Here is a 12,036-nt window from a genome sequence, read left to right on the forward strand (position 1 = left end):
CCTTTGATGTAGCCTGCCAAGTTTCCCCTGTGGACAGCAGCTGTTATGATAAACACGCTGTCTAGTAGCAACAGATCCTCCCAAGATGGTTCCCCACCCCTCCTCTCCACTCTCCTCTCCTACTTTCCCTCTCTTTTCTCCCAAGGCTGTGTTTAATGGAAGGGAAATGAAAACAATAGCCCTGCCAGTCTGCAGGCCAGCAACAGCTCTGCCAACCTGACAGTAAGTCAGAGAGACAGAGACTGTGAGACTAAGACCACAATGTACCAAACAGAGTCCAAACAGTCGTTTTTTATTTTTGTATATAAAAGGTGTTTCACACAGGGGGTGAATTTAGGAGATTGATTGTGCATGACCATCTATATTATCTATCCAGCCAAAGCCAGAGAGCAGAGAAGTGAGGCCTTATGGGTGTCTAACATGCTGGATGTGCTGCTGATGGAAACCCACTTTCAAAATTTACGTGAGCCGCTTTTTATATGAGCCCACTTTTCACCCACAATGCGAACAGAGGTCATCATACTTACTGGGAATTATTAAATTTCCATTAGCTGTTCTATTTTTGTGCAGTTTCCTGGTCTAAAATAGATATTTTTCTCTGGGCTCTAACTGACCTCTGACCACTCTGACAAAGAGAAAGAAATACTAAACTGATCTCCAAAAAAGATTTTAAAACTAGAGCTGTTTCACTTTCACTTACACTAAATACAGAGAGGGGTTTTCCCCCAAAAATGCTTGGATCCAGATATTTAGTTTATAAATGATAAATGTATCAGTAACATGATAATCATACTCAATGTTTACTTAATTTAAGATAAGATAAGATAAGATAAGATACTCCTTTACTGATCCCTCATGGGGGAAATTCAGTGTTGGAGCAGCACAAGTAGAGTAAAACGATTAAGATAATAAAATAAATATAATAATAAAATAAAAGATAATAAAAATTAAAAAGGAATAAATAGTATAAAATAAAAATACAAACAAACGACCAAGACCCTACATCCACTATCTGTTTACAAGTTAACTGTCCAAAGTCTGTTAAAGGTTTTGGGATAGGTTATAAATTAAGTCCAGACAAATATACTGAAATCTACAATGAAAACAATTAAAGTTGATTTCAGTTGTTAGTCAGTAACCTGATGGGCACAACTTTTGTGAAACAAAAAATCTACTGATCTAAATTCAGGTTTAAGTGCTTAAAAAACATTAACTTTCCTGATCATATAATTATTTTTCACTATGTTTTCAGAGTAAGAAATTCTGTCATCCAGAAGCAGACTGATTAGAAATGTAACTGCTCCCCTGAGAGTTTTTTTGTGTAAAAGTATTATTAACTTTCCAACTCCTTAACTCTCCTGCAAAACCCAACTATATAAATTGAAAAATAAACATACTTAAAAAGTATTTATTATTTTTATTACTATTACTCAAATATTTCAACATGTTATTCAAGAAAGCACGAATAATGTGGCGGCAGCAGATTTTTTTCTGTCAGAAGTTTCTCATTCTTATTGGGGAACGTGTGTGTGTCAGACATTGTGTTTCTTCAAATTATGAAAAGTACAGGGTAAGGATATGAAAATATAATTTAACTTATTTGCAAATATCAACTGGACTGAACTGATGCTTTGAAGGCACAACATTTTAAAAATTCTTCTGTATCTATCCCTAGACAAACATGAAATAAAATGATATGAAATATTTGCCAGTTTTAATGTGACCTCCAGTATAAACCACACCCACTTCCAGTCTTGTATCCAAATACAGAGACAGATAATTTTGTTGGTAGACTGAATACAGTTTACACAAATACCAAAGTTTATGTCTGATGACACGTCCAGGTTGGTCACAGTACACCCACACGAGGAATGAAAGGAAATTAGTCAATGCTGTCTTCAACTAATTCTCAGCCGGCCAGGTTTACTCATCAAAGTGCTGTCAGGACTTGTAAAATGATGTTGGTTTCCATGATCTTTGGCTTTCCACAGTATTACCCACTTTGTTGAGTGATGGTGGAGGAAGGGTGAGAGGACACACACACACACACACACATACACGTACATACACACACGCACTGTGGTCGTGACAGGCCCAAACCACAGGCACCCATTTGGAACGAGTCAGTGAACAGACCTTTATTCGTGCACTGAGCTGCTCTATGAGTAAACTAACTCACTCAGACTCTCAAACTGTGTGTGTGAGCTCTCTTTACTTACTAGTGTAGTTACATAAGCATTGCCTTCAACACACTGAAGTGTGTTACTAAGTTGCTTTTGTCTGGTTTGCATGCTGACCCTCTTACCTGGAGTGCTTTGTTTGTTTGCTCTGTGACCTCGGAGTGAACCCTCTCATGCTGGCTTGTTGCCCAGTAAGGGACTTGCAGCCCATTTGGCCCCTCAGTACCTGTCCGACACACTGATTGGGTTACAGAGTGTGTGCCGGAGTAAACAGGTACTTCCCCACCTATCCAGGAGCCCTGGCATAGCATGCATGTGCAGAGGTACACAAAGATCCTTTTACATTTTCCACTCTCCTTGAAGCACAAGCCCCAGGCAGCCTGTGTGTGCATGCATACATGTGTGTGTTACTCTGTGCATGTACAAAAACACTTGGAAACCTCTTGGGTGTTTTCAGTTTGGATGGAGTCAAAGAGGACTCCACTCAGAGCAACCAGATGATTTTTTCCAGAACACACACCTCAAAACCAATCACTCTATTTGTGCATATGTGTGTTTAAGAATGTATGAGGTGAGATTAGAATGGTTAATTTAATAAAGACTTATCATCCCCCTGTGAAGGCATGCTAAATGTATCTTAGTGGGGTATCATGTTGCCTGCTCACCTCGCCTCTTTCCTGTGCATATTGCCTCTCTCCATTACCCCCGAACGCACACCCCAATGCACACACAACACTAAAACCCCCCTTAGGCATCAGTCAGTGAGCCAATCCATCATTGGAAGTTTGCGCTGATGAGAAGAAAAGGGAAAAAAAGAGCAGAAAGTGGAGAAAGAGAGGAACAGACGCAGGGTTCGAGAAGGAGAAGAGGGGAAGGGGAGAAGATGTAGAGTCCTGATTATGGTGTTGGATGAAGGAGAGGATGCTGGTTGATGGCTAGTGTGAAGGGACATAGGAAACCTGGAGGGGAAGGTAGAGGGGGAGGTTGGGATAAGTGTGCAGCTAGTGATGCTGTTTCAAACAAGCCGCTGAAAGGAAAAGACAAAGCACACAGGATGTCAGACAAAAGAGGTACATCGCTTGGCACTTGACAAAATTATAGCTCTGTGAGTTGTAGCTTGAGGGCATTGTTTTGTTGCGAAGTGGGTCCCCCTTCTCTTTTTTGTGTGCATGTATCTTCTCCCTTTGCATAATCTAATCTCAAAAGTGATGTGTGAGAGAACACAAGATATGTGTGGTATCTGTTGCAAGTTTGATTCTTTGTTTTTCCCCTATAAATAACTCCTGCCTTGGTTAGTGCCAATATGCGTGAGAACCCTTGTACGACGATAATTCAGTTTTCTGAAGTGAAAACATCAGACTAAAGGCCGGGGGATTATATTGGTCAGAAATCAGTAAAACTCAGACAGGGAGAAACCACAGTACTGTCATGATCTGAGTCCAACAATGGAAGATTGGATAAATGCAGACGCTGGACTGCTTGGAAATGCAACAATGTATGACAGGCCTGACCACAACTACACTATTATATTACCAGAGGATGAATATCAGAGAGCTGGAGAGAGAAAATTACTGATCATCCAGTGTATTGTGCATGAGTGCTTTAGGTATTGTGTGAGGGATTTGATTATAGGCGCTAATGCTAGTAGCAACAATTGCACCCCTAAACAAATAAAGAAACCTCTGAGTAAACAAACAAAACCATCTCAGACACATTGATGACTGTTATCAGCTTTGGATTTTTGTAACATCCTGGAAAGGTTTCATCTGACTGGAGGGTAGTAAAAGTTGGAGAGAAAGGGCAAAGGGTGGAGAGAAGCAAGAGAGGAGATTGAGCCAAAGGAGTTTAAAGGAGTGGAAAAAGAGGAAGAGAGAGAGAGTGAGCAGGGCTGTGTGGCTGGCTGTGTGCTCCTGTTCTGCTAGGCGGCCGTGGCTGGCTAAATAAACAATCCTAATTGGCTGTGGAGCCCCACTAGTCTGGGGTTTCACTCGCTTTCATCCTCGGGAAACTGCCGGGAAGCTGTGGGAGAGCTGAGGTGAGGCATCATGATAAACACACATGTGCTCAATCACGCACACACATGAGAACCCTCAGACATGCATGCACAAATAGGGTGAAAGTTGATTAAATGCACAGAGGGCAGCTTTCTGATTCTGTGCTCTTTCTGTCGTCAGGTAAATGGTGATACATGAGAATTAGTATATGAGCTGTGGTGAGTGGCCTCCCCTGCCTGCAGTTTAGCTCAGAGGAGAGTAATGTGGCCACCTGCTCGGCACATCTGGGGATGAGCGATGCACCACACACACATGCATGCAGACACACACAATTCCTTGTGCATACAGAAATAGAAGCAGACACATACACAATCACATATGATTCATACCACATAAATACACACTGACAGAGACAAACACAACAGCACATTCCTGGATGTGGCGGACACAGCTAGAGCCCCTGTGACTAAGTTACACTAACAACATTACAACATTGACTCTGGAACAGAGACAACACAGCACACTTCATCCATCATGGACCATTTATCTGCTGAGGTTAAATGAAGAAATGAAAGATTTCTCCTTTAAACAACACAAACACAGTCCAGCACACAATACAGTGAATTTAAGAGACTTTTAGTGGTGTAAACGAGTCGTGTCCAAATCTTTCAACCTGTGTTATTATCCAAACTAAACATTTATTTCTATTTCTATTTACCAGAGAGGAGTGCATTGTTGTATGAAGAAGTGGATATGATGACGGCAGAAAAATTAGTTGAGTGTATGTATATATGGATTTCATAGAGTTGTCTTATTGAAATTTGACATCAAAGCCAGAATGATGCTCTGATTGTCTCTTGTCTTTCTAAAAAATGGTAACAATAAGCTTTAATTCTTTTAGTCACTCTACTGCCATAAATCACCTTTGATACACTGTTTAATGCATATTGTATGATCTTGCCTGCAAAGAACGCCTTAAGGAAAAAGAGGACCGAATGTACAAGTACGGAAGATTGTGGTTTCTGTGTTGTGGAATTGTGTTGTCTGAGAGAAAGAAAGAAGAAAGACAGGCTCTTTTGCTCTCAAGCATGACTCTGGCCTTTCGCCCAGCATGGCTTGGGAAGGGGGATTGTGAAAGCAGTTGTCATGGAGGAGAGCTGGAGAATAGAGAGAGAATGATAGAAGAGGAAAAGACTTGCTCTCTGGAGATGCATAGTCCTGGTCACTTGATGTCTCCACTTTGGATGTTCTGTTTTATAGGCTTGGCAACATCAAAAAACCTTCAGGCAATGGGGAAGAGTAACTCTTTTGAAATTTGAATGCAGTAACACATAATTCTCAATCAAGTAAATGTCTTGATTTGCATCACGTATTTAGGTGATGCACTTTGCAACAGCAGAAACAAAGCACTGTGTGGCATTCTCAGATAAAGATACTTCAGATGAGCAACAGATGCACCATGATGACTTGAAAAAACAAAACATTTTTGTGCCCTAGTTGGGATATTTCCATTCGTACACTTCCATGTAGTGTGCTCTGTACACTGTGTACTTGTGTGGTGCATGAGGTTTGACAGGGTAGTGTTGTCTCCAATCACACATGGCCGTTATGCATGAGCCAGAAGATCGGTAGACCAGCTGTGAGGGTCAACCACAGGTCCCGCCCCTGCTGCTACATAGCAAAGATGGTCAACGTTGAGGGTGAGAAGCATCACATGCAATTTGAATGTTATGAGGGTATCCTTTGGGTACCCATAGTGCACTGAATTTTGACACACTTGTCATGCTTTGTCATACCTAGTGTCTGTGTGAATGTATTTATGCACTTCAAATAGCAAGTGTAAGTACACAAATTCTGCAGCCGAGCTAGTGGCTCTATGAAGCTGTAGGCAGTGTAGCTCTTTGAGCTAAATGCTAACATCAGGAAGGTAATACACTCACAATCACAATATAGACATGCAGATGTTTTGCATGTGATATATTTATCATGTTAGCCCTCAATTTTGAGTTTTAATATGCTAACATTTGCTAATTAGCACTAAACATATGGTACAGCTGAGGTTGCATACTTGAATGTATTGTAATGTACCCAATATTGCCAATGGATCCAGTAGCTGTTGGGGTATTTCAGTGGAGGAAAAGTGAGTGGATCACTAAAGTAATTAGAATTCATTATCTGTGAACCATGAGTATCTGGCCTGGAATTTTGTGCCAACCCATCCAGTATATGTTGATATATTTCACTGAATAAGTGAAAAATTTGTGCTAGATAGAAAGTCAGGCCATCACCAGAGTGATTACAATTTGTTGTCAGGACACAATGAATGTCTGTGCAAAATGTCACTGCAATTCATTCAGTAGTTGTTGAGATATTTCAGTGTGTGGAATGGTCAGCTGACATTCCTAGAGCCATGCTTCTAGAAATACAAAGTAAAACACAAGAGCTATGAAGTATTTTCAGGGAGCTGCACATTGAAAAATTGAAAGGAGTATTGCTACATTTAAAGAGAAACACTGTTATATATATGGCACACCATTCATCACATGTATACTCAAAAACTAAATGTCTTTTATCATGATTATAACATAACAGTTTCACAACAAAGATCTACTTAAATATCCAGGGAATAGGGCATCCAATTGTTTCCTCGTTCTCATCCAAGATTCTCTCTGGAAATTTAGAGTTCATCATGGTTTAATGGCTCTGGCAACAGGGACTAAGCTGTGAGTCAAAGTACTGAATGTAAAGATGGCTTCAACCCAAACGCAGCGGCCCAGCCTGCCTCCATCCTTCCTCCCTTCTGAACTTTTTCTCCTCATCTGACTACTGGCTCACACTCAGCACTCACACTGCTCCTCGCGTGACCAACACACCCCAGGAATCCAGACAAGCCGTGAGAGGAGAATCTGTGTGTGTGTGTGTGTGTGTGTTTGTGCCCTTGCGCATGTGTGTATGTGCAGGGAATTAAAGACTCCTTATGCCAGTTGTGTGTATGTCAGGCACCTCATGTATCAGACAGCACCTCTGTTCACTGGAGCAAAATGAACAGGAGACAAGGGGCTTTCCTACCTGGCTTGAATGCTCCGCTCACAGTCACACAGAAACACACACACACATGTGATTACACGGGTTAAAGGGCAGAACCTGAGAAGAAAATGCTGCCTCTTGACAGCTGCAACTGCATGTGCGTAAATGTGTTTGCCAGGGGTTGAAAATAAATGCATTTGCTCCTCTCTGGGGCAAAGGACAAGTGATCTAGCTGCTAATACCGAGAGAAACACTCGACCACACACCCACGCATGCACAGCCACACACACACTTACAAAGACAGAAAGGTGATTGAGGGAGATAGAGAGACAGCAAGAGAGAGATGGGGTGCATATTGAGTGCTGAATAGACTGGAAGGCGGAGTGGTGGACAAGGAATAGGATTATTTGATAGGGACGAGGGTGGGCGGTAATCACTTTTTCCAGGGACCTCTCCGAAGATGTCATGTCATCAGCATTTCCCTGGCAGCTCGCTCGCAGTGAGAGAGGGAGGGAAGGAGGGAGTGAAGAGAGGGGAAGGAGGGAGAGGCTGAGGGCGAGCTTCTTCCGAAGGTGGCAGGCAGCCAACAACAACAGCCGACTCCAGTAGGTCGGCACAGGAAGGGGGGGTGGGGGTGAGTGTGTGTTTGTGTGGATCTATGTGTGTAGGTGTGTGTGTGTGTGTGTGTGTGTGGTGGGGGGGAAGGTGGGGGTGCTGTTAAAGCCCTTATGTGTGCACCCTGCGCTCCTCAAGCGTTCTCGTTTGTTGTTCCCGAGCCAGAGGGCCTTCGGCTAGGCCAGTCCCAGGGGAGTCGTTACACCACATTCCTTTCCCATTATTCCAGGCGTCTCTTTACGAGCAGCACCATCCCCGGATTCGGCTGGCCTTTCCTCTCGCCCCTGATGTCCTGTGTTTTCATCCTCGTCATTATTTTTTGGTTATTAGCTGCTGCTGCTGCTGCTGCTGCTGCTGCTGAGGCAAGAGATGGTGATGTGTCAGCGAGCTGGGGGAGCGAGGGGGCAGGAGATTGAAGGGCTTCTGTAACTACAAAGCCTGTGCGTTTGTGTGTGCGTGTACGTGTATGTGTGTGAATGTGCTTTTGTGTGTGTGTGTAATTTTGAATGTTTGCCATCTCATCCTAAAACGACATCTTGACAAAATTCAAACCAATCTGGGTTATACAAGGTCAAGAAAAACACATCTCTGAAGTTACTACATGCAGGACATCATACTGTAACCTAGAGGAAGGCGACAGCGTGAGAGATAGTTTTGCTAACATCTGCTACAGCGAACAGGTGTCCCAGGATCTCCAGTTCCATGTGGATCACTGATGACTCAGCAGGGAAATACACCATCAGGGCCTCTTATCGCTCGCTCTCCTTCTCCACACATTCACTCTTTCTGTCTCTCTCATGTGGCCTCTTGTTCTCTCCTCATCGCTTCCTCTCCCCTCCTATACGCTGTCCTCTTCTTCCCACCGGTGGAGCTTTCTTCCGCTGGGTCTCCGTGACCTGAGCAGGGAGGAATGTTCATAAGAAGTATGCCGAGACTTTTCAAGGTCTCCGATGGGAGGGGTCTGGAGCCTCAGGCCTGGGAAGGGCTTCGTGATTGACTGACAAGTACAGGTGAAAGCAGATTGGGTCAACCTTGTGTCAGTGAGGACACACACACTCACACAGGCTCCAGCCAGGCTATGCTTCTCTGGGAAAGAGTTTAGAGGTCAAATACAGGGGTTAGCTACGAGGGAAAGTACAAGATCCCTGACCCACAGATGTCACATGACTATATTTAATATGCATCAAGGCCTACAGACATCCCGTTCACTGAGACACTAGAAACACAGATTGATTTTTACTGAAGCTAGTGTCAAATAAGTAGCATGGATGCATAAATGAATGCTTTTCTGAAAGCATTTATGTTTATGCCTTGAAATTGACCCAACTGACGTCACAGTTTTACCACCTTGTAGAATAACTGTATCTATTTTTGCTTAATGTCTATTTAAGCAGGGGTGTACGTTCCGAAAACCAAGTGAACTGTGGCCCAGTCTACACAGTGAGCTGGACGTGTTAGTTTTTCCTTGTTCAGAGGAAACGCATTCCATGGTTGCACCTCTGACCTTGGAGAGAGGGAAGAGATCCTGCAGAAATAAATGAATAAATAAACAACAAGGAGAAAGTCCAGGCTTCTCTCCAGAGGTTACATTTTCTCTCTCTCTCCCTCTCTCTCACTTACACTTTTGTATGTATGTGAGTGCTTGTGTGTGTCGTGTCACTGCTATTGATAATAGCAATTATTAATATTACTCTTTTTCCAACAAAGATTTTGAGATACATCATGTTACAGTTCAGTGTTAAGTCTCAAGTCAATTACAAGGACTCATTCATGATCTACCTGACAACCTTGAAAAGCTATGCTATCTTATGTTTCTTTAGACAACAGCGTGTACAATTGGTAACCTGTTTCTCTGCCACTGTGATGGCTCTCCGTCAAGGAACTGAACTGCTGACACTTGGCTTGTTTTTACTTCCTATGTCACCTTCCTGAAATGGCCATGCACACCCTCACTTCCTGCCTGGCAGGATGCAGAGCTGAGGTTGGCAGCTGAGCAGGGCTGTTATTTCTGGCATCAAAAGGTATCAGCCGCTTTAAACACTAATAAACACAATAGACGTTAAAAAGTTAGCAGGCACCTTTCATGCCCTGCCTGTCAGAGGGTCTTATGTTTCTATTTCAACATTGATTCAGTAATTAAATTTATGCCTTAAGTTTGTTTGACATATGCTTGCTTGACCATATCTACTGTAGCACCAAATAATGTAATAATTTCCTGAAAATGTAATAAAATTTGACCAAAAATGTTATACATTTGCAGCGACTGCAACTGAGACCACCTGTTTAAGTATAGACTATATATTAGTCTTTTTTAAATCCTTATTGCCGTCAATAATAATTTCCAAAACATTATGTCCTCCTTTTCCCAATCCACATCCATCAAGTGAGCACAAAAACTAAACAACATATATATAAAGTTGTTAAAATATTGGTCATTGCCGGTTGAGATGTGAGGAATATAATACTTCCCTGTGTGTCTACAAATACAGGACACATAACCTACCTAATCAACAGCTTTATTGAAAAATATTTAAAGTAAGGTCATGTTCTCTGGAGAAGCCAACTAATCATGACTCTTACTGTACCCACACACAATTACTACAGCTCTGTCTACATCACATTTATAATAATGTAGACATTTTTTTATTGAAATGTTCTACATTATCGAAGAGAGGAGAGGAGCAGAGGCACAGAAAGTGAGGAAGAAAGGAATAGCGGTAAAAAGATGACAGAAAAGGGGGAAAAGGCAGTGACTAAAGAGTCAACAGAGCCATCAATCAAGTAACAGTTGTACTGAGTGCTGGGGGAGAGGGCTAATCAGCCAAAATGAGGGAAAACATCTGTTAGGTGTACTTGAAGGGTTTTTTTTAACATAAGAAGCTGTGACAGAAACGACAGATCAGGCAGTATTAACAGTATGAAGACTGTTAAGCTCTTAATAAAGCAGATGCCGTGTACCTGTGACTGGCTCTGTGAAAACATCGGAGTCATCAGTTTGATCCGAGAGGACAGTAGAACTTATAAAACATGAGATATTGGCCTTGGAATGTCTGCTTTCGGATACGTTGCTCTGTCTTTCATTGAGTCATTTACAACATCTTACATCTTTATCTGTGGGTTTCTCTGTGTAGTATCAAACAACACATTAAGAGCCTGATTAATCTAAGTTAGTTAGTGCAGGTTTAAGCATTGATGCTCTTGATTAATGCACTGTGACACTTTAAACCAAACCATCATGATTGTTGGACAACAAGCAGGTTGTTATATTAATAATAATGTTAATAATAATAATAATGTTAATAATAATAATAATAATAATAATAATACATTTTATTTATGGGCGCCTTTCACGTCACACAAGGTCACCTACAAACAGAGCAAAAAACACTAGATAAAAACAAAACACAATCAGCTACATAAAAACAAACAACTACATAAAAACAACAAACAGGGCAGAAATTAGGATGGCAAGGTCAAACAGAAAAGGCTAATCTAAACAAGTGAGTCTTGAGCTGTGATTTGAAGGTGGAGAGAGAGGTAATGTCACGGATGGTTTGTGGGAGAGAGTTTTAGAGACAGGGGGCTGCACGGCCAAAAGCTCTGGACCCCATTGAAGAGAGGCGGGCAGGAGGAGTAGTGAGGAGCATGGAGGAGGAGGATCGGAGGGTCCTGGAGGGTGTGTAGGCATGAAGGAGATCAGAAAGGTACGGAGGTGCGAGGTGATGAAGAGCTTTGAAAGTAAGAAGCAGTATCTTGAAATCAATGCAGTACTTAACAGGGAGCCAGTGCAGTTGTTGAAGGACAGGGGTGATGAGATTTATGGAGGGGGTTCTGGTGATGATCCGGGCAGCTGAATTCTGGACTAGTTGGAGTTTATGAAGAAGCTTGAGAGGTAGACCAGAAAGGAGGGAATTGCAGAAATCTAAACGGGAGGTAACTAGTGCATTGACAAGGATGGCGGTATTGTGAGGTGAAAGAGACGGACGGAGACAGTTGATATTACGTAGGTGGAAATAGGCTATAGGTTATATCGGAGCTTTGTCCTGATTATTAAATTATTTTCCAGTTTGAGCATTATTTTTTCTGTATTATGCTATGCTATGCTATGCATCAAACACTAAAACTTTGGATTTATACTGTCCCACTACCTGTAAAAAAAAAAAAAAAAAAAGGAGTCTCTCCGGTGAAGTTTGGAGTCGTGTGGTGTAGTTTATGCATGC

The sequence above is a fragment of the Centropristis striata genome, chromosome 2 (assembly GCF_030273125.1).
Source record: "Centropristis striata isolate RG_2023a ecotype Rhode Island chromosome 2, C.striata_1.0, whole genome shotgun sequence".
Lineage (NCBI taxonomy): Eukaryota > Metazoa > Chordata > Actinopteri > Perciformes > Serranidae > Centropristis > Centropristis striata.